Below are 27,804 nucleotides of genomic sequence, written 5' to 3'. Positions count from 1 at the left end.
AGGGAATTGTAATATCTAATGATGAAGACCATAAAAAAATACATTTACAGTTTTTAAATATTCATAAAATAGAAGACAGAAACCATCTTTTTTAATAACAGATTTTATATGGCGAATGAAACTGATACTTTACCGCGTATTTGTAGCGTCCTACCAGGACATCACGTAGCTGGGGACCACCACACATACAGCAGAGAGTTAGGTGAGCAATTCATGGTAACAGCCTTATGGAAACAGTTGAGTATATGATTTTTTGAATTTTTTATAAATCATAGTTTTTGGCAGTGGTGTTTGGCCTTTTGAAATTGTTATATGTATTGGTCTGGACAAAATTGCAGATTACAGGCAATTATTCTCCATGGATTAACTCCATTAGAGGAAAACATCTGGTCATCTAAGTCATATAGCATTTCACGTGGCATAGTTTCTGTAATGAACTCTTTGGATGATCATAACTGGAGTATATACTAATTTAATTTCTATACTGTTCATATATTCATGAAGGAACAGTTTTCGCATGGTAGTGAGGTATTTCCTTTCAGTTTAGGTCATTTTTCCCCCTCCAAAAATGGGCTCTCTGTTACTGGGAGGTGTTTTATGTATGAAAAATTGCATTTTTCCTATCAGCTTTCCCAGCTCTCTTGCAAAAGATGAATTAAATCTGAATCCATCTCAATTACTTGGGGACTGTATTTCATTTTAACTAATCACGTCGCATTACAGTTTTGTAGATTAAACATAGGGACTGGCAGTATGACTTCTGACTTCACTGCCAGTTACACCTGCAGCTAAGGGTTGCTAAAATAAAATCATCCTGAGGGGAAAAAAGAGGAAGAGATTTTTCCTTTCCTGTCCTGTGTTGCTCTGAATGCAAAATCTTGACAAGGCAAGAGGCAGTGGACGTAAATGGATTTTCAGGGAATTCCAATCAATCGTTTGTTTTTTTTGTTTGTTTGTTTTTACTTTTTTACTCCGAGAATGGTCATACACTGGAACAGGCTGTCCAGAGATGTTGTGAAACATCCTTGGAAATACTCAAAACCCAGCCCCGAGCAACCTGCTTTAACTGGCCCTGCGCTGAGCAGATGATGTCCAGAGGTGCCTTCCCACCTCAGCCTTTCTGGGAGTCTGTGCTTCCCTCAGGAAGCAGGTGTGGGACTGAGATTGTCCAAGCTGGGATTATCATACATATCATCTGCATCCTGGTCTGATTAGCTAAAAATGATGAAAAACAAGGGAAGAAGTTGAGAAAATGTTCCCAAAATTATGGCGTGCTTTCTGCCCTGATGGAGTGCAATATTATTTAAATGTCATCAAAAAAGTTAAGAATGTCATAAACATGGGAGCTGCCCATTTCAATGAGCTTACACATGTAAAAGCAAATACTGCTGTCCATTCTTTCCTTAAATAAGATTTGAAAGAACTGCATTGCAGTTTCTCAGAATTTGTAATAAAGTTAGAAAAAATAGGCACTCAAAAAAGGGGGCATAAGATGATATTTATTTTTCAAATTGATGCCTGACTCTTACACTTTTATTCCATCCTCCTCTGTTATCTTTTAATGCTTGAGGTTATTTTAGCCCTGGCTGCAGCTCACTGATGATCACCTCCTTAACGTGTTGCACACATTTGTTCTCCCCACGCTTCCCGTACCCTGATGAAGTCCGGCTCTTGCTGCTTAGCCTGAGAGAAAGCAGTAGAGATTATCCAAACTTCCCTCTACCTGGGAAAACCAATCATAGGCAAGAAGCAGGATGCTACTGGAAGGAAAACATAGGTCCCTGCTGTTGCAGTAGGCAGCTAGGTGTGTTGGGGTAGGCTTTAAGCAGGGCTAAACTGGAGTCTGAAGGCTGGAACCCCAGGAGCAAAGCCCAGTGCCTATTATCGTGCTGCTGGTAATGCTGGGGAAAATGTCTTCAAGGGACTCCACATGGGCACTGCTCTGTAGTCTGCCGCAGCACTTTCTCCCGCAGGGAAATGAAGACGGCCCAACCCGGGGCTCGCTTCCCGTGGCTCTTCTACTTGGAGGCAGACAGAGCGTGCTGGAGGCACTCAGGCGTTCTCCTCTTATTAATAGCTGTCTCTCCTGTTTTGTTCATTACTAGAATGATGAGCCCTGTTAAAGCCCCGAGTATAAATCCTTAAAGAAAATGTTCCTCGCACAAAAATAGCTGCAGCAGAAAAGATTGTTTAAGCTTTATCATCATCAGTTTAAATACAGCATTAGCTCTCCCTTCTCAGTGTGCAAAGGCTGAGCGGAGCTGGAGCTGCAGCGGGTGGGAGGTGCATTGTCAGCGGTGCAGTTGCCTTAGGTGTGACCAGCTGTGTGTGACCGTGCTGGGTCTCACCGCAGACTGGTAGGACTGGGGGCACTGAAAATGCTGGTGACTTTCTGTAGACAGTGTGGGACATGTTGGGGTGCGTGCCTGGGCACAGGGAGTGAAGTTGTTAACAGTCCTGCCCAGATGCCTGAACTATTCCTTTCTTCGTGCCTTCCCTAAATTTCTTGGCTGCTGTGTAGTCATAAACCCAGATCAAGGGAAAATTCATGGTTCAGGGAAAAAAAATCAATTCTTATGTACACTGGTGGGTTCCCTGACCTAGAAATGCATCAGTAACCAGCAGCGATTTATTTATTTCTACAAGAAAAATGGTCTCTTGCTTTGTTTGTTAAGTCAGATATGAAAGAGAAAGGAAGAGAGAGAAGGCAGCACTTCTCTCCGCTGATGATATGTTTGATGGATGGCTCTCTGAGGAGCTGATTGAACTCAGTATTATACCCACCAAATTAAGATAAATCATTACTGAAGAGTTCATGGAGTACATGCCCAAAATCAATTATGCTCACATGGAGATCTATTAATCTATCTCTGCCTGTTATATCTGTCCAGCTTCTTGTAATGGCTTTTTATCATTCAACACAGGTTATCTCTTAGAGGTAGTCGTACAGCTCCTGGTGGTTTGCATCAAAATTACAGATGCTTCTCATACATGAGGAGTCCCTTCACCCCTTCGCTATGCTCACTCCAGATTACCGTGATTTAAGTTTCATAGCTTTTCTCCCAAGAAAATCTTCATAGCTGTAACTGGTAATATGAATACTGACTGCCTTCTGCAGGAGTTAGGTTGTTGTCACCTTCTCTTATTTGTTCACAACAGTCTGATGAAGAATCCTGTATGGAAAGAAAAAAAAAAAAAGAAAAAGGTTCGTGTATTAGGATGTGCAGTTGAAAAAGCTGCAATGAAAAAGTCATATTGAGGAAACTGTCTCTTTCTATTGAACTATTTTCAGTGAAATCCAGTGGCAGTCAGAGCCAGACCATACAAGATGCTGTCCCTATTCCCAGGGAGAGGTATGCCTCTTGTGGTCAGTGCCTACTTGAGACAGGGGAGGCAAAGTGAGCATTGAAAGAAGAGGAAATCACAGCTGAGAACTGAGGCCACACCTAAAATTTTGTCATTTTTTTAAAGTATGAGACCACATTAAGTTTGTACACCAGAACCGTTTTCATGGTGAGCAACTAACTCTACCTCTTACCATTTACTGTTCAGTCATGTTAACAGTATAGAAGATTGGTCACTGCCTATGAGTATTTTAAGTCGATGGTGCAGTTAGGCAAAGCGTTCTGAATGTGTCACAAATCCTAATGCAGATAAGAGGTAATTTTCATTATGTCAGTGAATAGCTGGCGGTAGAATGGCCAGTAAGTGACAACAAATAATGTCAAGTAAATGTCTGCTAGTAAGGTTTGGTATTTATGTTAAATGGTAAATGGTCATTTTAAAAGGGTGAGCTGGATGCCATGTCCATCTCAAAAGAAAAAAAAAAAAAAAAGAAAAAAAAGGCTTGTTGGAAAGAAATTATATACAGATATTTCCTGTTCTTTTGAAAAAGTGTTAAAGGTGTCATCATGTATTTTTATATTACAGAGATGGTCTCCAAGCTGGAATGAAAGTTGGTGCAGCTTGGAAACAAAACTGGAAGAGCTAAGTGGGATCTTAGGACATAGCAGAAAAAGTCACAGGTCACTTGAATCTAAGGCATCTAAGTCAATGAGGTCAGCTGAGATTAGTTTGACCTCAAAAGTCCATTCCAGAAAAATAGGACCAAAAAAAATAGCCCTGAAAGCAATGGATATGAATTATAAGGCTATTTTCTGAATTAAGTTGTACAGATCTGCCAAATTCTATCTTTGTACTATCAAATCCTGAGAAAATGGAGCCTATCATTACAACAGATACCAGACGAAGGGTTAATTGCATATAAGATTGTATTTCTCAATTCACAAGCTTCTTATGTTTTAATCCACATGAATTTTATTTTCTTTCACTGAAATACACATTCCACTTGACAGCTGGATCTATGTTTTTTGGTTTGTTTTCAATTTAAGAGAGTTATCTATTCATAGCTCAGCTTAGTACAAAGTGTATCTTCCTTCATATAAATTATGCAGATACCTATGCTTAATACATGGTCAGCAATCTATTTTAAAACTTCTGGCACACAGAAATGAGAAGGGAGAATTTCAGATTCCCTCTGTTCGCTTCATGACTTCAGTAGCTGTAAATAGAAGAAAGGTTTACTGTCAGAAAGAGTGCTACCCAGAAAGTGGGTTGCATTTGTAAAATGAGGGACCCTCACAGAACCTCTAACCTGTTGAAGTGAATTAGCATCCTCGTGCAATGATTTCAGCCCTGGGTTGGAGCACGGAGGTTTTGTCAATAAAGCTTGATAAATAAATGCAACACTTTCAGTCTTTAAGAACAGGGCATCAGTAGCATGGCTGTGAATTTCATTGACTTTCTAAGCAAAATTGAACTTTTTGTTGGTAATTCATTCAAAGCAAGTAGCCAGTGTATAAATCCTTAGTTCTGTGGTAATCTGCATGCATATGAAATTAAACTGGATAAAATCTTAGAGCCTGTGGGTGTTTTGGGTGAGCTTCCTGCTTTGATATCGAACCTTTCTTTTGATGGTATAAATAAATGTTTGGGGTTGTTGCAGCTGCAGTCAGACAACTTCCGTAACATCGATTAGTAATGTATTGGCAAAAATTGGTCTCTTTGTTAATAAGAAACAACACGGTGATTAATAGGTTACATAGGTTATACTGAGTGTACAGCCAGATATTTCAAGAGTAAATGAAATGTCCCACCACAATCAATAACGATGGAAATCAGAGCAGACTTCTCCAGCTCAGCCTTGTATATCTAACAGGGAGTGATCCCATAGTGTTTTAGGGGAGCACTAACATCTCTTCATTTATTTTTACTATTACATTAATTTGCTGAGTGGCTTTTCTAGCCTGGAAGCATGAAGGCAACAAAAATGTCAGGTTGTACTATCAGGAACTGCTGATTCCAGACAAATCTAGTTGGGTACAGCAAGCACTGAAACTGCTGCTGGCTTTCTAATATGATTCAAGTCAAATCCCTGTTTGACATGACTTCAGCATGACACTGGAGAGGAAGATATGTTTTAAATATAGGAAAATTACTTCAGAATACATTTCATAAGGTAAATATTATTTATAGTGAGACATGAGGATTTTTTTTGTCGCGAGACAGGCTATTTTTGTGCCTTTTTCAATCTGGCAGATAATACCATGAAGTCTATTTTTGATAGATTTCCAGTTTGTTCTCTCAATTCGTTATGTCATTCAGATGAAGAAACTGCTTAGAAATGTAGAAATGAGTCCAACTGTTAAATTTACCCAGCTCTACTCATCTTTTTTGACTTTTCTTAGTCTAGAAAGAAAGAGGCAGGATCAACAGAAACAAGTTAGAGCTTGTATCAGAGAAGGAGATATAAATGAGTGCCTTACATACCTGAAACCTGGCTTCAGTGAGCCATTTACTTTCTTTGCATCTGTTAGGGCTGAAAAGACCTATTTGTAATAAATTTTTGCCCAGGAATAATATTTTAACTCATTTGGGTTTTATGGCCTTTTTTTTTTTTTTTTCCTTTTATGTTCAAACCTTTCCTCTCTTGTTCAGGGTGCTATCCTTATTTATGGATGTGACATTGAATTGGCTTTTTTTTTCCCTACGACAGAATTTTAAAAAAGCACATCATAGAGTTCAACAACAGTGCTTGACACTTGCATTTCCCAAACCCTTCACCATTTTAGTTTTCATTGACCTGTATCTTCATTAGGGTTTCCCCCTAAATCGCTGTGAGTACAGCAGTACCAATGCTACTCATGAGTAAGGGCAGAGCAAACTAATCCGAGATGGCTCGGGGAAGGCAGGTTTATTTTTTCTGAGCTGTGCTGAAAGACTGAAAAAGCTCCTACTGACTTACTGAGAGCAGATGAAGGTTTAAGGTCTGTGGGTCTGTGCCATGCTCAGGAGCTGGTCAATGACATACTTTCAGACGAACTATGGGAAATCCCAGCAGTACACTAGATGTGGCTTCTGTATTGAGGGATGAAAGGGGAAAAGTGACATACGCAGCGAAAGTTTTGAAACAATAGAAAGCACAAAAGTCTGTAGATTTTCTTATTTATAGTCTTCTGCTGGAAGTAACAGAAAATGCAGAGAATGCATACAAAAAACCATACGTTTTTATGGTTATTTTGCACATGTAGCTCTTTGTGAATTTAATCTATGCTTAGTTATCTTAGTTGGCCACAGTCCTGCCCAGTCCATTTGGGATGTAGGAGTGAAGGTCTCCAGAAGACTGTTGCAGTGCTTCATTGATCGTTTTCCATTTCTGTTTAATCACTTCTGTTAACTTACTTGATGCCAGTCCTCAGATACAGACAATTGCTCCCTACCCACCATTAGTCACTGGAAGAGTCTTTGAATGTCTGATCAGTCTTGAGCATATGGATGAGCAGACAGAGCAGTATTTGGGGCATGCTCAGCTTCCTAGATTCATTGCTTCTCGAAGGTACCTTCCTCAGCCTGCATTTCACCTGCAGGCAAGGGATTTTGTTCTTTGTTTGCTGAAGGCAGTTGGTAAATCCTTTGTCTATGGTGTTGTAGAAGACAAATAACACTTAAAATCTCTGTTGGGTCTAAGAGCACATTGTGAGAGGTAGTTTTAGTCCAGGACAAATTGAATTTAAGTGAAAATTGGGAATAAAGCTTCATTCCTGCTTATTAATACCGTGCTCTTCCCCTGACATTTGGTACAAAGACCATCCTACAGAAAACCTAGCATTTTCTCCCCCACACACGTAGGATTCAGATTTGATTCAGATTTCCCCACACAACCTGGGTTAGACCCAGCAAAGGGAAGATATAATAAAGCCTTGACACTGATGTAGGATATGATCAGGTGAACAAGACCCAGGACCTGATGGTTTTCCTGGGTGCCACCCAGCCTTTTCAACCTTTCCAATTAGCCTCAGCAACAACTAACCCACTGACAGCTGTGCTGAGATGTCCCCAGGAGCCGCAGAGGTGTGTGTGATGAGATTGCCCTCACCTCCAGCTCACCTTTGCTTGGCTGTATTCATTCCTCAGCAAGCTGAGGGTGCTTCTGGTGATGCCTTGGCTGGCTGGGCTCAGCTCTGTGCCCGCTGGGTGCTCCCTGCCAGGTAGGAGCATGGGGCTGAGCTGGGAAGGCGGCTGGGTGGTGCTGGGAGGTGCTGCTGCCTCTTGGGCACGAGGAATGAGAACTTGGGTAGAGGGGTTCCTGCTTGGTGGGGTTTTGTTTCATGCACTGTGCCTTTGGGTTTGCTAGGATGTCAGGGTGGTTCTATGATTCTAATGGGCTTGCAGGGTTTTTAGCTAATGAAATGTTTAAAGTCTGTTTAGAGCAGCTGCAGAAAACCTCTTTTTCACCTGAGCTGTGCTGGTAATGTCTAAAGCCTGAATCAAGGTTTAATCAATCAATCTCTGTGAAGAGATTATGTGAAAAACTTGCTTTCTTTTCTTTCTCTGTGAGTACCGCTGAAAAGAGTGCATCTTTAACGTGAACATTAAAGTGTTGGGTTTGTTTTTTCTTTTCCCCCTCAAATGTTGATAATGGAGGGCTGAGGGAAAGAGATGTGTTTGCAATGTGAGTTTGCTGTGGTTTGGGTAGAAAGGTCTCCTGCATCTAACTAAGTGAGTACGGAAGCACCATGGCTCAAAACCCAGTTGTTGGTTGGTCTTAATATCCTTGGGTTAGGGCTATGTGTTTTATGTTCCTGTGTAGGAACCTTAAATGGAGCTCCCTACTTTCCCTAGTGTGCCCTAACTTGCTATTGAATCAAATGCTAACACTTTGCATCCAATTCCTCCTGTGTTGTCCCTCACAGAGGTGCAATGTGTTAGGCAGTAGCAATTCCAGTTCTTAGAGCTGAGGTATGTATGGTGGTGGATGAGTATCTAGGGGATATTTTTGAATTGCATTAATGGTATTCTTGCTTGGCCAAATCTATTAATCTTCTTAGAACATTTATCATATGCTGTCTACAAGTAAGTAGTAAGTGACTACAGGCAAGTGTTCGTTAATATTTTCTTCCTCTGTATGCATTTCTTATGAAGCGGGCTGTTACTGTTTCTGTTTGCAGTCACTTCTAATCTGAAAATTATTTCATTAGTCCAAAAATTAATAACAGCTTTAGTGAAACTGTTTGAATGAGCAAAATGCATGTTTAATGGCTTGTGGGGATTGGAATCCAGACATGTAAAGCTTTGGTACAAAACCCTAACATGCTGATAGAAGCTTGTATTAAGCTTATGTAAGAAACCTATCAAAACCAATGTATTTTCAAAAGGAATGATTAAGTGAATGATTAGTAACATTTGAGTCTTAAACTTTAGTATTTAACCTATCAAATGTTGTTGTTAATAAACTGAGGTTTCTTTATAACAAAGACCTGATCAGGAATATTTTTCTTATGATAACATAATTTTAACTTCCCTCTCTCACTATGCTCTAGAGCTTGTAAATCTAAACTACTTCTGTTTTGAAAAATCTCCAAAAACAAACAAAATACCTCCTAGCACCTTATGGTAGTCCAAGACCTGTGGCTATGTTTCCTATTTTGAATTTTCTGTTCAGATCTGTTGTAGTGCTTCATTTTGTCATTTTCCTTAACATAAATATCCCTCACCTCCCTGCCCCCCCTTGCCAGGAAAAGCCAAAAGCCAAGCTGATACATAATTCCAACTACGCCTCACAGTATTCTGTTAAATGATGTGTTTCATAAAAATATTTCAAAATCCCAAAGCTATCACAACTAATGATGTTTGATGCCTGCTGATTGAAATTATGACTAACGGGATAATAGCTGTTACATGTAGTCATTTAGGTTGTCATCTCATGTAATCAAGTAGAAGATGTGTTTAACTTTGACCATGGCAGTTCAGTTTCTTGGTGGCCAGCTGTGTACATCAAAGTCTCACAGTGCTTTGGGAAAGCATTAGTAACAACAACCTTTTACACGCAGGAGCCCGGTATCAAACCATTAATTTGTAAACTTCTCCTCCTGGCACCCAGACTGAAGACAAATATAATAGAAACAATAAGGAAGAAAAAAAAAAAATATATATATATAAGGGAAAGAAGTGAAAACCAGTGCTGTTTCTCAGTCTGCTCATCTAAGGACAGATGCAGTTTTGCTAAACAGGGGCATGCTGGCAGGCTGTCCCTTGCATGCTGGGCCTCTCCAACTCAGTGGTATCTCCTAGGAGCTTGCAGTTCTTTTACTATTGAGTCTCACTTAAGCCAAAAAGAGAAAACCGAGCTCATGGGCAGGTGGTGACTGTTTGAGCAATACCCTGGGGGGAAGCAAGGTGAGCTTGTGTGGGACACAGCTGTAGGTATTTGTGGCTCTTGGAAGGGCTGCAGTAAGGTGTGATGTCAGGAGCTGAGGCATCCTCGATGCTTCTTGTTGTAGGAGTTTCCAGGAGTGCTATTACAGACACCAGTGCTCAGATTCTGCTTAGAAGAATTCACTTAGTGTTGCTTTTCTGCCCTCCTTTTGCTGTTCTGTGTTGTGAGTGCCTTTTCCCTTTAGGAGAAGGGTTGACAGAGCTTGGTGGAGCTTTGGCTGTGTTTGTTTTAATTTTTTCTACCGTAAGATTGGGTTTCAGAGAGCCCACCAAATCACAGAAGAACGCATCTAGATGATGATGGCTGTGGTATAAATCATAGCAGTTTTCTTATCAAGGCACTAAATATTTTAGGTTCTACTCTAAAATCATTAATCAGTGTTAACGCTTTGCTTTGGTTGTGTCCGTGATATGGATAGGAGGGTGAGTTAATGCCATTCTACGTCGTTGCTGACTAGAGCACTTTCATTTTTGTCCTGATTGCCTCTTGCAACTGTGAATCTCATAGGGTTAACTTGCAAGATCTCACCAGGGTGTAGACACCACTAAAGGATAAAAGAAATAGCCAAAGGAGGTGTATGTGTTTAATAATTTTAAATGCTGAGTTTATTCTCTTTGCAGAAGGCGAGAAGCAGTTAGTCAAAATGGACAATGCAAAACAACGAAGGTCAGAGGAGAACATTTTGCTATATCAGCACACTTTGATGCTTTAATGAGTTTTTTTTTTGATTATTCATCCAATTATATAATACCTTAAGCTGATTTTACTTTCAAATGTAGTACCTATTCCTGAGCCAAATGTGCCAGAGGACTCTGCAGTTCATATAAATCATGTGCATCAGTCATCTACGTGCAGATGTAAAAGGTATTTGTGAATATTGAGATGATAACGTAGATTTTAATTTTTTTTTGTTGTTTTCCCAAAAGAACTTCTTAGTCAACTATGGGTAGTGACTTTCAGGGACCACGTTAATGAAATAGTGGATCAGGATCTGGTTTGGTGTCTCTCATTACTTAGACATTTAAGGTGCAGAAGAGGCTAAGTTTTTTGCAGTACCCTGACACTGCTGTTGGTGAAGCTCAGTGCTTCCCAAAGGGCAGCTTCCTTTTCAGCTCACCCGAACTTCCACCACTGCACCCCCTGCCCAGGCCTGGATTTGGTGCACTTTGCCCAATGTAAAACGCTGTTCAGCAGGAGTTCGGCTCGGTCTTGAATGTGAATCTCCACCTCAACAGTTAAAGAGCAATTGGCATTTGATCCCAGGAACATGCCTGTCTTTAGGGAGAAATAAAATGTGCTTCTATCTGGTGTTGATAATGCTGGGAATCAGCAGCTGGAATCACTTGCTGGAAGGTCTGTGAGCTGTAGTCCTCTCTATGCTCTTGCTCGCAAATAAATTCCGGGCTGTTGTCACCCCTCCCCCTGCATTTTCTTTTAACCCAGACTAATTACCCCAGCTGACCAACATTCTCTCCCAGGTGAAACACAACCAGCCCAGTTAACCAGTTGTATTAATTTGGGGCAGTCTGGTTTGAGCCCAGCCAGTAAGCTGGTTGTACTGAATCTCTTTACCTGTGCCCCAAAGCCAGCCTGTGACTGAGAGACAGCAGCCTAGAAGTCAGCCCGTCTGCTCCCAGAAATGGCAGCTGCCATGTTATATGGTAAGGCGCAGGAGCTTGGGCCCCCTCAGCATCAATTAGGCTGGTGATTTGAGACCCGGACTTGCCGTAATGATTTCAGAAGGATTATGTAGATTGCTAGCTACACTTGCATGTTAGCTTTCTTTGACGGAAGGCCAATATTTCTGCTCTCGCTCAGAAATGATTATCAGATGGTAGGAATAAATCACAAGAGAAATCTTTGCATCAAAGCTGTTAAAGCCAGCTGTTATGTGGAGCTGGGAGAATATCCTCTTCTGTGGCATGACAGCAAAAGCTGTTTGATCCAAATATGATGACGGTTTGGAGAGACAAACAATTACAGAATCATTAAGTCAGATTCTCAGCTGTTCGACTGATTTATTTTCTAATATGCAGTTAGTGGATTAATGAACTACCATGCAGCTTGTAAATCCCTGGCCTTTTGGAACTTGTCTCTCATTCACATAACTGTGGCTGTAAGTTAGAGAAACTACACTCTGATTAGTGGCATCTTTGCCCATTTTCACAGCTTATTCCTTGATCTTGTTACCCTGTTTGAATAGCTGGGTTTAGATTTAAATCCTGTGTATTCTGTAAAACCATTCAAGTTTCATTGCTTAGTAGGCAATTAAGTGAATATTGGTTAGTATCAACTTTGTTGCAGTAATAGTGGTGCTTCTTCCTGAATCCATAACTACACCATGGCACCTTGTGGGGTTTATTTCTTCAAAGCTTTCTGTTAGGTCAGAACTGTTCAAGGTTCAGAAATGAACCAGTTGGGTTGTACAGGTGTTTCCAGAGTCAGTGGGCATGGCTGTACAGCAGCTTCCAGCATCTGTCCTGCTGCCTGTGTGCACATCTCCCCTAACTGTTGTTCTTAATTCCCTGGGACATTCAGGGAACTCACAAAGGGTTGCAGGGCTTCAGTCTTGTTGACACCAAGGTGCTTGTCATGGTATATGGCCAAAAAGCCACTGGCCTGACTTCCTGACTTTTCTGTTCTAGAGTTACAGAAAGGGCAAACGTGAAGACGTGCGGTCGCAGTCCTGCTTTATGAATTCAGTGCTCGTTCATGCAGTTGTCAATGCAAATTTCTGCCCCTCTCTCTGTTCCTGGGTGTTGGTCCAGAGGTGGTGTATAAGGGTGCCTCTTCAGGATTGAATCTCTGGCTGTTATTTGTAACTTTGTCAGATTCGTAGAAGCATTTCTGTGCTAACTTAGAAGTCATCTGCATTCAACTTTCCCCAGCTGCCTTCTGGCCATTGAAAGAGAACACGGAAAGAATGCTTGAGCTGTAGTGTGGCTGGCAGTGTGACCTTATTTCAGATATATTATTTAATCCCATTCAGCTCTCCACTAAAAGGATGGTACAGAACAAGAGAGTTCAGAAAAAGACGATAAGGATGATTTAGGGTCTGGGGGAAAAAAAAAAATCCTTGTATAAAAATACTGGAAAAAATTGGATTTTCCAATAGATACATAGATAAATAAGTACCACATGACAACTAAATAAAATACATGATCTAGAGAAACTAGCATTTCTCTTCTGAGTATTTGAACAGTGAAGAAGGCAATATTCACTAGGAGCAAAAGATTGATAAGGGGAAGCAACTGCTTTTCCCAGATATGGACTGATGAATCTGAAGAAATTAATTGCTACAAGATATCATGGAGAAAAAGAAATCTGCTGACACTAAGTGGACAAGATACGTACTTGGAACTATCAGAGCTGGAACAAGAGGTACAGAGCTGTTCATGCACTTGGGTTGCTTATCTGGAGTAGAATGGATCTTCAGAGACTGTTGAGAAGGGTTTTTTTTGTGTGTGTCATGTTTGCTATTTTTGTTGTTTGTTTGTTCTGAGCTTTGTCTGTTAACTACAAGCATTGGCAAATGGAAACACATTGTTGTTTCGCACACTAAGTAAAATGGGGTAGATGTTCACCTTCCACTTCTTGAAATATTCTACTTGTCATCTTCAGGTATCAGCACACTTCTTTCATATAGTGGATTTCTTGATTTTGAGCTTTAAATCAATTATTTGGGTAAGTAATGTTAACCTAAGGATTTTATTTTTTTCAAGGTGTGTTAAATAAATGGCGGGTTTGGAGATAAAGCAGCTGGTACATGGCTTGAAGTAATTCACTTTAAAATGATACATGAGTATTTGTGGAGTCTTGTTGAGTGTCTGGTGTATTTGGAGAGAGATACATATACATGCGTGCACACTGTCTGTCTGTGGTAAAATATAATATATTGCACTGCTTGTTTTAGGTAGAATTAAGTTATATCCACTTTGCTGGTGGAAACTACCAGCAATGAGAGTGACCCCTTTCCTGCAGCTGATATTAAAAATGTTCTTTGATATGATGGGGATTACGCAAATACTACTTTTTTTTTTATAAAGCTTGAAAGTAGGTGAGATGTTCTGCTGTGACTGAGGAAAATATATTATTTAACAAGAGAAACTATGCCTGGCACCATTAAGAGGGTTGGTTGGCTTGAATTCATTTGAATTTTCTAGCATGACAGTTTGTGCTACTAATGAGGCGATATTGGGAGTGAAAGCCATTTTTGAGACTTGCTTCATCAGCTGTTTCGCACAGTAATGAATCCCCTTAAAGCTTGGGGCCAGAAGATTTGCGTTTCCCTCCCTGATTGAATAAAACCCCTCACTCTGGCAATAAAGCAGTTGCAATTACAGAGCCTTGCTTGAAGGGACTCTGCAGTACTGTACATTTACCTTGGGGGTGGAGGGGAAGAAATCCACTTAGGGGAGGAAAATGTGCACTCATTTTAAAGTTGTTCAGAAGAGGGTCTCTTTAATCACTTAAGTTTAAAGCAAATGCTGGAGAAGATATTCCAAGTAATGTTATATATGTTATGTGGTATTGTCCATGGCATGCCATCTTTTTCTCCCAAACCTATGCTTGTCTCATTTTGTCCTCATGCAGTCTCCAGTATGGCATGTCCAGCACATGTGGGCTCAGATCCAAAAGAGCCAGGTTAATTTTCATTTGGCATTCTGAGCTGTTTCCCTGGGGAGAGTCGCAAAACACAGTCTGGCAGAACGTCCAAAAAGAAAAGCCTTTACCCTGTGTCACCAGTCTGAATGCCACGTGAAGAACAGTTAGATGATTAAACATGTGTCAAGCTAGTCTGATAGGCTGTCACATTTAAATCTTAAATCAAAATGCTATGGTGTTTTTTCCCCCCTCAAAACTCTAACGAATATCAGGCTTAGCAAGGCAAGGAATGTGTGACAGCTCTGCACAGAGCTGCGAGAGCAGCTTTTGTGAACATAAAAGAAAAAGATTTTTGGCATTGTGTTACAGCAGCACCATGGCGGTGATTCTGTACTGTTCATTATCTGTTTTAATATTCCCTCTGAATGTGCATAATACCTGGAAAACAAAAATGAGCTCAAAGCAGCATCTTGCCTGACAACAGCACTGCATCATGCCCACGCGCCCCAGCCCGAGCCTGTGAGCTGGCCTGCCTCTCTCCAGACTCGGTGTGAACCACGTGGAGCATCAGGGGTCACTCAGCACCAGGTCAGGGCATGCCACCTCTCCCTGAAAGCCCATAAATAGAGTTTTATGAACATGGGCAGGACGTGGTTCTTGGTGCATATTTGTCTGAGTGGTGCAATGGCTTCTTGACTCACCTTGTGGCACGATTTGCAGGCTAATTCAGATTGTGCTTCTACTAGCACATGTGAAACCATCCAGTACAATTCAGGCCCATGCTGTGGATGTCCACACTGAAGAGGCCTTCGGGGTCGTTGCAAATGAGCTGTAGCATTCAGGGGGTACTGGTACTGATATCAGCAGCAGCTGATATCGTTTGACTCAGTTACATTTATTTCACCAGGAGCCTACAGATGTCTGCAAACAGACTTGGCATTAGATGTTAAATTAAAAAAAAAATAATAATAAAAAGATCTGTTTGCGATGTATTCTGTTCAAAATGTGCTATTGAAGTATCTGTTTGTTTTTTTGACCTATAATTTTCAGTTCCAAGGTCTATTTGTTATGGAAAAAAAATCTCCTCGTAAGTTCTCTCTCTACCCTTCTGCCTTTCTATGGAGGCTATAGGCTACTTATTTATTTCTTAAGGCAACTAGCACGTTGTCTGCATAGAAATGAGTTGATTAAGGAATGTTCTTTTAAAAGAATCCCTGGTTTGCTCTGAACAGTGAGCTGTTCTAGGAACATGAGTATTCTTCATTAAAAAATCATTTAACTGAGGTTAATGGATACATGCATAGGGGAAGAAAAATCAATTGGCCACATACAGTAAATGATGCAGAGGGGTATCATGCCAGGAACTCACAACAGCTCTCAACTCAGATGGCTGAGCAATGTCATACCATAACAAATCTGCAAATCTTTGCAGATTTTGGGAGAGATAAAAGGTGAACCAAACATTTCTATGTAGTCTGTGCTTGAGTGGAGTAAGGTGTACAAGCCAAAATACAATTTCCAGTTGGGTGGCAGGGAGTCTCAGAACTTTTTCTGTAGCAACTTTGTCAATGCAAAACCAGTATCCGATTAACTGGAAACCTAAAACTTCTGAGGGCTGGTTACTTGGTTTGGTTTAGCAAGAAATTTGCTTAAATCATCTAAAAAAGCAAATACAATTTTCCAGGGATTGTAGGGGACTGTGACTGGCTCTAGCAGTCATCTGCTTGTCCCTAACCAACAGCACTTGTGGATTTTTCTCCGAACAGTTGATCTCAAATGAAATTCAAGGATTCTTCTTTTGATGGTGGTGGTAAACATTACTTAGATTTGCTTTGTGAATTGCTTTTGCAATCCTTCTGTTCAGTTTGTCCACAATACTAGATTTGAATGAGTACTTGTCCATCAATAACAATAATAAGGGTAATTTTTATTCCTGGATGCAAGTCCCTTCATTCAATGTGCTTTTAAACTGCCTCTAATTGTGAGGTGCTTCCACTTAATGGAAGATAGCTGGTATTAATCTCTGTGGTACAGCTAATTGTATTTAATGTTCAACCTTGCCCACCATTGAACTGCTGGAGTTATCATGGAAGAAAACATGAAGTCTGCCTGGTGTGACCAAGCTCATAATGGCAAGCCCTGGAAAACTTTAAAAAAAAAATAAAAATAAAAATAAAAAAAATTTTTTGAAGACATTGCTGTCTTCATCATGACTTCTTTATTACAAGTGCTGATGAAATTCCTGTTTATGGCACAAGAACAGTGATGCGGCACATCATCAAATACTGTGAAGCCAATGCTGATCTTCCTCCTAATTGCGGAACAGCGGGAGTACAGTAATCCTCCTAGTCCTGCTTGCCCCAGGCTAGAGGGGTAGAGTGCCTGCTTGTTCCAGTGGAGGTGCTCTTTTAGCAGTCTGAAAATAGCAAGACAAGTGAGGAGGCCCCTTTCCTTCATACTCTAGGAAGGACACAGCCCGTTAAAGGGTGTAGCATTCATCCTGAAGCTTGAAGGGGCCTGGAGTGCTAGTTATTAACAGATCGGGGTTTTACAGTTTAACTCAAGAAAGTTATGAACACCCCTTCACATCTGGAACTACAAACAAAAGTAAGCTGGACTCTGAATAACCATCCCATGGCTTTATAAAACAAGGGAAATGCAGCAGATGTGAGTAGTTGTAAATGTGTAAGGAAAGCGTCGTTGGCTCGGGATTTCTGGGAGTGTCTAGTCCTGAATGCAAAGCCCTCTGCAAAGGCGAGCCATCCTGTGAAGCAGCAATGTAAATGTTGGCTAGACTGTAGGAATTTCAGTTGTCATGAAAGGCGTTGTCAATATTAAGGTTCTTCTTAAACTTATGGTCCTTATTTCCATGGAACTAACGGCAATTTGTTCAAATGAAAGCAAGAAGATTCCCCTTGTTCTCAGTATGAGATGCCTGTGGTGGTGATCTTGTTACAGAAAATTATTTCTAATGAAAGATTATTCTGAATGGAAGATAACATTGATGAAACTCTAGAGTTTTCTCCCATGGAGATAATGGAGTATTTTGTTGGCATCAGTAAGGCTAACATCAAGCTAATGAAGGTCATACTCTGATAAAGCTAAAAGATAAAAACCAAAGCCCAAATTTGGATGGATTTTTTTCAACAGAATAGCATTCCAGATATCCACTGATCCTTTGTGCTAAATTTGAAGTTCTTTCCCCACAGGAGGTATAACAGAAGTCAGAGAAGATTTCTAAGTTTATTTTGGGAGAGAAGTTGGGCCAGAGGTTGGAGGCAGCTCATAGTCACTGAGAACTTTCATTGGCAGCAGCTGCTTCCCTCTTGCCTAAATATTTCCAAGTGATTGAGCTTGACGTAGAAACTCCATGCGAGAATTTTCAGCCCAAATCGCTTAAATCGAGAGAATAGCAAACACAGACAAATCTGATACAGTACTTTATCATGCCCGACAGCATTAATAACCGGCAGAGATATCTAGGCAGGATTCTGCCTAAATATAGCCTCTTTTGAGTGCACATTATTCAGGTTTCCCGTGTCAGGACTAAAATGAGCAAAAACAACCACCAAAGATACTGGTTCAATTTCTAAATACTTTCTGCTTTGTACTAATTTATGTGGCCACATTTCTATGTTCTTAAAAGTTCAATTTCAACCATCTTTCAGCTCCCAAGAAACTTTCCTTAGGTTAGTACATCTCTAAACAAATTGTAGCAAGAATGATTACTTTAAGATGCTTCAGACTCTATCAAGCGTCTTATCTCAAGCAATAAGGAGGGCATGCTTTCAAGAGCTATACTTCCAAATCTTTAATTTTTAAAATTTGCCAACAGAAACTGCATCAGAGACCCATTCTTCATCTTCAATTATAGAGGAGAGAGACCACCATCAGCAGGAGCCTGAGCCCAGACCTAGCAAATGACATAGCACTTGCTAGGACTGATGTCTTCCATGATTTGTTCACAGTAAACATGGTTTGAACACTACCAATTATAGATATGTCTGTGGTGTGTAGGACGGCTTTGGATGGGATGTGATCTCTTCTGCTTATGCAAAGAAGTTGTTTCAGTTGGCAGTAAAAAGAAAACCACTCTTGGAATGAAGTATGACTTCACTTTTTTCAGATGCAAGAAGAGCTTTTTCTTGATAGCTCCCTTGCCTCCTCCTTAGCTTCTTTCTAAACTTCTTGTCTTCTTTGTAAACCATCCCATCCTAAGTCTGTGACCTCAATGAGGTCATGGCTTCACAGCTGTGGAGCTGCAGTCTGTTCAGGAGACATGTACTCAAAGACTCTGTGAGGACTGGCTGCTGCAGGAAGAGGGGGGTTTTGAAACAAATCAAAGCAGAATTCATATTTGGAAAATGGATTTTTTTGTTATTTATAAATTAAACATAAGCAATCAGAAAGCCCTAATTTGAATGGGGGATCTAAATTTTGTGCTGTAGACCAGTATTTAATTGCTGCAGGGTTAATAGTGTCAAGATGACATTTGCATTAGCTAACTATTTAATCTAAATGTTAAATTTATGATTATTACGTTAACTGAGTATCTTCCTGACGAGCTAAAAATAGAATTTGACTCCCATTTAGTGCTGTTTGAATCTGGCAAACATCAAAGTACCTGCAGTGGTCCTTGCAGTTGGACAGGCTGAAAGTAGATGTGTTCAGGCTATTTGCAGTTTGGTAGTGATTCACCCCTCTTCATCTACGTCCCACAGCTGCAGCGCAGAGATGGCAGAACTCGGTCTGCCCTGTGCCTGGCAGCCCCATGCTACTGTTACTCTGTCATTCTCCTCTAATGCTGAAAACATAAGGACACACTTTCTCCTCTTGACCTTCCCCTGCCTTCTATTTTGTCTTCTCTTGTGAGTCTGGAGGATGGGGATGTTAAACTATATAATCTGTCATAAGCAGGTTATTGTGTTTTGTTTGGGATGTCACTAGACTAGGGTTTTATATCACAGTATTTTCTGTTGAACTTGGTTTGAAAAAAAAAAAATCTTTGGAAATAGAGTGCACTCATTTTAATAACTGAATAGCAACAAAGCAAGCAAAACTAGTGGATTTTCTGCCACTTTCATAAGAAGAAAATAGGGCAAGGCAGCTAGCACATTTGTTTGTTTGCAGGACATGAGCTTCCGAGGAAGATTAGTTGATCTGAAAGCCTGAGACACATAAATGATGGATGATTTTCATCTCTGATGCTTTGGTTCAGCAAAGCTGCTACCCATGTGACTAACCTTAAAAACCTTGGACAAAATCATTACTCCACAGAAGTCAATATAATTGAGCTCTGGCTTCTTCAGCACAGGCAGTATATCATCTGCTGCATGCACGAGTGTTCCTTGCCAAATGGCAACCTAAATGCATGTAGCAAGAAGGGTACGTTGTGTTGTCAGTTGGCTATACGTGGCGAGATTTATCTACCCTCTGAACTGTTTGGAGTGAAAAGAATTTCTGTAGTTCATGCTATCTTATAAGGTTATGAATATTCATATAATCCAGATAACAACTGGCATTGCCCTAAATATACTTGAAGAGAAATCTGTGTTAAAACTGGAACGACAGGAGTGGAAGTAAAGTTATGTTGATGCTGGCGACTCTGGAAAACCCATCCAAAGGGAATATTTGCATTACATACAAAACACAGATAGTTTATGAGACAGTGACTTAAATGACTAAGAAGCTTCATTTTCATCCAGAACTTACTGATGAGTTATTGCTTGTATCTATACTTCACTGAATAGAGTTCCAGCTAGAATGATTGGTTCGCTATTGACAAGCGCTGAGGTTGAAGTAAATTAATTTAGCCAAGCTGATCTTTTTTTTTTTTTTTTTTGCCTTTACTTATGAAGAAGAGTGGTGCCATTATCTAGGTACTTCAGCCACAAGCCTTCTCTCCAAGGGTCATATTCTACGTTCTCTGGAAGTGGTTTAAGATAGTTGTGCATGTACTTGCTGAATTTCCCAAAGAAACAACCCATTCTGACACTTCACTTAAATTAAGGGTAACTTAAATTAAGGGTTGAACCATTTTGGAATTCAGTAAGATGCAGTCATGGAAGTCACAGAGGTTACACAACCTCAGCAGAAGGGATGAACCTGAGTCAAACAGCAGAGCAGGAGTTTTACAGCTTCAGAGCACATTTGTGTCCTGACTCTAGCCTGGAAATACAGTGTAATCAAACCCACAGGACAGAGCTGAGCTCATTGTGTCTTAAGAGAAACATTGCTTGTAAATTACAATTTGCAAGCCTGTGATACCCTCCTAGTAAGGCCAGGGCTGTCGGAGGCTGGATAAGGGATGTGTGGGTAGAGAAGGGCCCAGCAGAGAAGGGAAGCGGCTGGTGCCTGGCTGTGGGCTTCTCCCTGTGGTGTGCTCATCCTTAAACCTCCGGATGGCACGTCTCCATCGCTGTCGTCTGTTGAGTGATGCCACTGGATTGGTCTTCCTCCTGCTGTCATGTTAATATGCCAGGATAGATGTCCTTGTGCTGTGATGGTGAAGCACAGCATTTTGCAGAAGGGCAGTGTTGCTGAGCAGAGCTCAGTAAATGGTTTCCCCCTTCATTTACATCCCAGAGCTGCGTAGCTCTTGCTCTGCAAAAGGCAGCCTCTTTCCTTCTGCCCTGACATCCCATCTGGTTAGCCAGCCGTGCTGCTGTCCTGATGAGACAGATCCATTCTTCAGCTATAGATACCTCAACTGTTGTTGTTCCTGACTGTTCCAGTTTTTTATTATTATTCCTCCAAGGGGGATTACAATTAGTCAGGTATTGAGTGGATCCCGTGTCAATAAAGGAGATGTATTTATGTACAGAATAAATGGTGCTTTGCCCAAGTAATAAATCAGTGGAACAGTCAGTGTGTGGGTGAGTGATTAATGCCAGGAGCTTGGGGAGCCATTAGGATCATGAGTGCTAACCTTAGGTGACTGATTGACATTCACTAATCATAAACAGTTCAATTTCCATACAATTTATTTGAGTTGATTGGGGGGAAAATGGTGTAAAGCAGTCATTTTTCTTTGTGTAGACTTTTCATAAGGAAAATCGAAGAACCATGATGTAGATTGTGTAGAGCTCTATAGGAAATGGTCTTGTTAGTTACTCTGCTTGGGAAATTTCCAAAAACATTTGTTGCATGTGAAGTTATTGGAAAGGTCAGTCTCCATCCTGCATAAGCCCCATCCACGTTAAGTGTTCAGTACTTTATTAGTGTTACTCTGAGTATTTTTATAGTGCTCTGTGGTTTGTTTTTGCGACCTACCCTTGCTATAGATTTTTGGCACATTTTTTAGTCCACCTGTCAATAAAATGACTATTCTAGGCAGCATGGTCATACTTTAATCAGGGTCATTAATTACTCTGAAAAACACTCCCATGATAAGGGTGACAAATAACAATTGCTTCATAGTTAGGCACAGAATATGTGTGATAGCCACTTATGTAGGTAAAGAGTTTAACATGTAGCTGAGAATAATTGTAGTGTATGGTGTAATTGCAGTGTAGTTAAGATGCATGGGTTTCTAGTATGAAAAGTACTTAATATATCAAGTGGCAATAATAGATGAATCAGTCACTAGCTTTCCAGTTTCATTTCTGATACTTTTTCAAGACCCAGAGTTCACAATGGTGTCACCGCTCAGTACCTCAGGCACAGCTTTGCAGTATGCTGATCTGCTTAAATACAAGTTCTATAAAACAATAAAACGTAAAGGCACACAGGGTTCATTGGTATTTTCAGCAATGTTAATACATTCAAAGTGATTTGGGTGCTTGTGATAAAATAGTCATGTGAATCTAGGAGTAAAAATCCTTTTTTTTTTTTTTTTTTTTTTGAAAGTATCTACCAAAGACTGTGCCTTGTAAATGTAATTGCTTCATAGTTGCTTTTAACTTATGATAAAGTGCAATCATGTGGGGTGGGGCAGAAATAGCCCATCTGCTTTCAAATTTCTTCAAGTATGTTGTATTTCTATACATAATGGCACAACATCTACCTGTAATTTTTATAGAAGATACTCATGAATGGTTTCCATCCTAGGTGGGTTCAAAATGCGAGCTTAATGCTTGCAGCTAGCAAAAATAAATAAATATTCATGCACAAAACCAATTTTGTGCAAGTGTGAAGGAAAAACAATCCCGTTCTCCTTTGAGGCAGAGTACTCCCACTGGAAAAGCAGTGGGACCCTCCGTGTGCACAAGGCAGTAGGGTTAGAGCCTGGTGGTGTTGCTGGTGGGGAAGCCCTTCTGCCAGCTGTCTCTGCAGGCTGCCAGCATTGCTGCGAGGGCAGAGGGGTATGGCCCAGCTTCTCCTGAGGCAGCTTTCTCCAGCTGAGCTTGACCTGAAGTCAAACACTGAAGTTTCCTCCTGGAAGCTGGAGAGTTAGGTCCTGTGTAAATTAAGGCAGAGGTACAAAGCTTGGGGCAGGAGAGTGAATGTGTGAGGGAGCCCACCAATTTCCAGCTTTCCCTAAATTGTAAGTACCTAGGTAAATATCCCGTCCTATTTGTAGTCATGTGGAAGCACCCTCTAGCAACTCTTCACTGTTCTGGAGACGTTTTATAAACAAGCAATTGATACCTGTTTGGCTGCCGGCAGCTGTCTTTAGAGTGATACAAAAATAATCAATTTATGCCAGTTTGAATTTGAACATGCTGAATTTAGAGTGGAAGGGCTCTGAATAATCAAGCAAATTAGAACCAAGACTGATTAGAAAACAGATGAGCAGAGAGCATTTGGATCTGATTGCTCGAAGAGCAGAGATCAGATTGATAATATTGTGTTACAGAAAAAGAGGAGTTAGAATAATAACAGAATTGAAATCTTGCCAAACAAATCCATCTTCACAACTTCTGGCAGCATCTCTGGTGAGCAGGAGCAGCTCAGGGCTCCGGGACCAGCAACACACGTGTGCAGTGGCAGGCTGAGAAGAGGAGGTGTGGAGGGGGCTCTGGCTGGCATCACAGCTGGGTGCACCAGCAGCCTTGTGCTGGAAGGGGGATGCGCACAGCATCAGGGGTAAGCTGCTGTTGCATTTGGGACAATGGCATGGATCACCCTTGGTTTTGACTTCTGTCTTTGCAGGTACAAAAGCGGTAATTTTAGTCTGCTTTTCTGAAGCTTATTCAGGCTGTTAGCTTTCTGGACAGTCCCACCACATTCCTTCTGGGCCTGCACTATATAAATCTTCAAGAGCCATTAGTGGAGCTGTGCACTAATTCAGTAGTTGCTGAAAGAAAAATGGAACGGGAATATTGTAACTCTCTGCTGTACTAACTGGACACGAGCAAATACATTCCATTCCCTTGAAATCCTCATGAATTTCTTAATTTGCTTGGGTACAACAGTGCCTTTTAGTCTCCAAACATCACAAGAGTTGACCTTTATATACCAAATAGGCACTTCAGTAATTTTTCCCCTTATTTTTCACAGCATGTTGTCGTTTGTTGTTGAAAGTCCTTTAAACTTATCTTACTTGGAAACTCAAGAGCTGCCTTCAATGCAAGAAATTACAAAAGTATTTAAGAGCATAGTTATTTTTAATTTACAGATGGAGTTGGAAGTGAGGGGTCAGTTCTTAATTAAGAATTCCTTAAGAGATTTTCTTTTTTTTTTGTGGGAGTGGGGGGGCAGTTATATGTATTGATGAAATATAAGATAGGGAGTGGCCAACATACACTTTTGATTCCTTTTAATTGAAATACTACAGTATACTTACTTTCAAAGACGTATTAAGAGTTTTTTCTATGCCTCTTGTCTCTGTCTCGAGGAATTTGGACATTCAGTTGTAGCCCCCCAAATGGGAAATTGTAGTTTAAATGTCCTAAAAAGCTACAAATGGTGTGTAGTGCCAGCATGGGAAGAGGTTCCCATTGCAGGGGCTGTAGGCTGCTGCTATACCAACCCTTTCTCTGAGGTTTATCTGTAAACCTTAGAAAAGTAGTGATAAATACATGTTTATGTACATTGAGAAGATGGGAAACATTGGGAAGCCCGTTAAGTTCACCCTCATCTGCCCTGGGTGCAGGCAGAAGGCTGTGTGGGGACCACCTCATCCTGCTGCTGCAGATCCAGTACACCGTACAGCACTGGGATCCTGAAAGCTCGAGTCCCTCCTGAACCTCCTGAAAATTCATTTGTTCTTAGAGCATGTTTTTCTGGCTTTCCTCCTTTGCAATTACTGTCCCAGGCAAATGTTGTTTAAGAGATTACAGAAAACGATTTTTGTCTTCTGTAATGTTTAGCTGTGTTTGCTTGTGTCCTGGGGGTGCTGCAGCAGTTCTCGTGGCTGTGTGTATGGGTCCTGTGGCTGTGAAACCATAACGTTGTCAGGGCGGGTGCAGCACTGAAACTCCTGTTCTTACTGGTGAGACTTCAGATTGGTGCCATCTTCTCTAGTTGTCTGTTTACTGGATGAACCCTGTGCTTTTTTTAAAGGGCCTGATTTTTATAGGCTAATCATCCACATGGAAATTGCCTTTTTTTTTTTGAATAACCTTAGTATTGTAGAACTGTAATTTGAGTTTTATCTGCTGTTATGCTTGGAATAGAAACAAAGGCCATCTGCTTCTAGCTCTTTAGTAGATATCCATCATTTCACTGGCAATTTTGTTCGATATGCTCTTTGCTGATGTCTTTCATCTCACTAAAATTCTCTGAAAAGCACAAAATCAGTATGATTTCTTGCCTCAGAAACAGCAATGAAAAGCACTGCATAATAAAGGAAAATAAATAAGTTTAAGGCAATTAAGCAAGATGGAAAAACAAAGAAAAACTGAATGATGTAGTCAAATTAATATGGTAACTTGAAAAAGTGTAACAGCAATTCAGAGCTGTATGGGGCTTAGGGTAAGATATTTGAAAGTCAGCATTCATTAGGTTGAAAGATTTGTGATTACTATGACTGAAATCTGCAAAATAATAAGAGAGACCTCTTCCTACACTTACCTCCTCAGAGCTACTAAAGGCACTTTCTGCTCTGCATATGCTGCTATCAGGTCATAGCTATTCGAAGTGCCAGCACTTTCCCAGGTTGGTAATAGCACTTTGCTATTGGAAAGCATTTCTTTGCCCTCTATTTCAGCCATTCTGTTGGCATTGCTTTCTGTGGGCACTTTTTGAGGTGGCAGCACTGGTGTTCGCTTAGCTGTAGTTTAATGCACTTGAAAAAAGATTGAAAGAAAAAGCAATAATCTGCTTCAGTGTTGTTATAATCCCTCCCATGTCTTCTCACCTCCAGTTCCTCCTGCAGGTTCCCATGGCTGGCCTCTTGTAAGCTTACCTGGGAATTCGGTGTGTGCACTCCTCAGCTGAGTACCGTAGGGCCTCATCTGCTGACAGCCCTGGGGAGAAAGAGAGGAGGTTCAACAAGATAACAAAAATCCACCCCACTTCCATGACACTCACCACTCTGTCAGTGCCTCGCTGCCCGCAAAGCCTTGGGCCGTTTGTCTGTTCTCCCTGCTAACATTAGACCGGCTTGGAGACCTCTCTGCCACACTGGGGTAAGCCCACGAGCCCCTCCAGCCTCGGCAGGAGGAGATCCCTGCACGACTGTGCCAATGCAGAGGCTCGCCTGCCAGCTTCCAATCTCTTTCTGCAGAATGAAGTAGCTCTGCAATTAATGGATTGGGATGCAAATCAATTTTCCTGTCCAGTGAGAAGTTTTGGTCTTTTTTCCTTCAGGCTCCCACGTTTTCTGCTATCCTGAATTCCAGCAAAAGCTGGCATCTTTAATTGTGTCATGAATTGAAAAGAAAAATGAAGAATGTAGACAGGATCAGTTGGTTATTGTTAGCATTTTGCATCCCTAGGTCTCCAGCACCACTTCTAATGGAGCATTTCTAAACAAAATTAATTTCAGATGTCAAAAGAAAACTAATTTCAGAGCTCTGTTTGTTTGTTAAAGAGGGTTGGAACTTTGTATTTGGCACACACATGGAAAAACAAGAGTAAGAGCAGACGTGAATGTGCTGTTCTGAAGTGACAGATTGTGCTCAGTTTGATGCACGCTTACACTGTTTCCATGTCTGCTAACAGCCTGCTCCTGAATTCTGATATGAATGGAAGAGTGAGGACCAGGGCACAGCCTTGGGGTTGCTGATGAGGATGTGGCTGGGCCCAGGCGAGTGATGCACGTTGCTCAGGGCCAGCTGCTTGCCTGCTTCTAACAATACTTTCAGATCTCCTTTTTTTTTTGCCTGGAGGGGAATTAAAATTCCACTTCTCCTCCTTCCTCTGTTAAAGAACAAATTGCTGCTGTCTCTGTCGAAATCTGTCTGGGGTCAGGCTGCCCTGGCAGGAGGAGAGGCTCAGCCTTGGGCCTCTCCCTCCCAGCCGCCTGTCAGTCGCAGGAAGCTGCGCCCCTCTCCAGCCTTCCCTTCTGAACTGCCAAGCCACAGCTCCCTGCAGGACGGTGGAGGACGTTCAGCCACGCCAGGACTTAAAAACAACTCGGTGGCTTTTTTTCCCTCCCTGCACTGACCATAGAACGAGTCACACTGGTTATATTCAGTATCTGACACTGGGTGCACGAATGCCTCCGAGCCCAATTCTCTTCATCTGCATTAAGTCATTCATATTGTGGGGTTTACTTTTATTAAAAATAATAATAATAATAAGACCTGGAAATAAAATGATATCAGGTTAGAGTGGCATGGATGTGACCCTGATCTGCATGGCTGGAAGTGACAAGGCACTGGTTTTTAAACGTTTTAATACTTGTATGTACTTTTATGCTGCAGTATTTTAATATAGCAGTAATTTAAGGCTAAATTTATTTCTATGTTATGCCTTGTAGCAATAATTAAAGTTACAAAGTGGTTTCTCTTAAAATTCCATGTTTTCAAACACTCCAAAGTTTCACTGTTACTGTAGCTTTGGTTATTGCTCAAAAATAGGAAGCTGATATTCCTGGGTTTTGTTACTTAGTTTTATGAAAAATAACATAAAAAAGCCTTGGCTTATTTCAAATCATGACCATCATAATAATTACACTTTGTATTACACTTTATAAAATAAAATTGCAGACTTTGTATTCTCACCTCTGACAGAGAGCAGTTAATTTTAAGCCTCTAGATCTGGCAGAGACATGTCCTGTCTGCATCTGAAGGCAGTGCATGCTGGCAGAGCTCCTGAGAGCCATGGAGTGCCTCCTCCAGGATCTGCACTTGTTTGATGCTCCCAAGCAGTGCATACGGCTCCCCTGGTATGTCTCCATGGACTTATCCTGCTCTCTGGAATGGTTTGGGGTTGCTGCTGGCAAACCTTGTCTGTGTTGAATTGCTTTTTCCTGCAATTCTGGTCTGTATATTTGCTGTTCTTAACCTTCCGTGAAAAGGCAGCTTCCTCAGTTAGGCACTTTGAGGTAGCGAGAAGCCTGGCAGAAGGATGAGAATTTCAAGGTCCTGCTGCGT

At 41.0% G+C, this 27,804-nt stretch overlaps 2 long non-coding RNA genes across 7 annotated transcripts in view; both read left to right on the top strand.

The window, feature by feature from the left end:
- The window catches only part of LOC311434427, a 452,952-nt gene that overhangs the window by 349,613 nt on the left and 75,535 nt on the right, over positions 1–27,804 (top strand). The window lies entirely within an intron of this gene.
- On the top strand, positions 85–27,431 carry LOC311434429. Of its 6 annotated transcripts, none has more exons than XR_014691478.1 (3): positions 85–202; positions 25,345–25,420; positions 25,629–27,431. It is a non-coding gene; the product is annotated as an uncharacterized lncRNA (long non-coding RNA). The 6 variants fall into 6 exon arrangements; XR_014691479.1 differs by lacking the exon at positions 85–202 and adding an exon at positions 7,477–7,547; XR_014691480.1 differs by lacking the exon at positions 85–202 and adding an exon at positions 7,477–7,560.

The sequence above is a fragment of the Aythya ferina genome (assembly GCF_964211825.1).
Source record: "Aythya ferina genome assembly, chromosome: 3".
Classification (NCBI taxonomy): domain Eukaryota; kingdom Metazoa; phylum Chordata; class Aves; order Anseriformes; family Anatidae; genus Aythya; species Aythya ferina.
The sequence above is the reverse complement of the archived record's forward strand: the minus strand, read 5'-3'. Positions and strand labels throughout refer to the sequence as shown.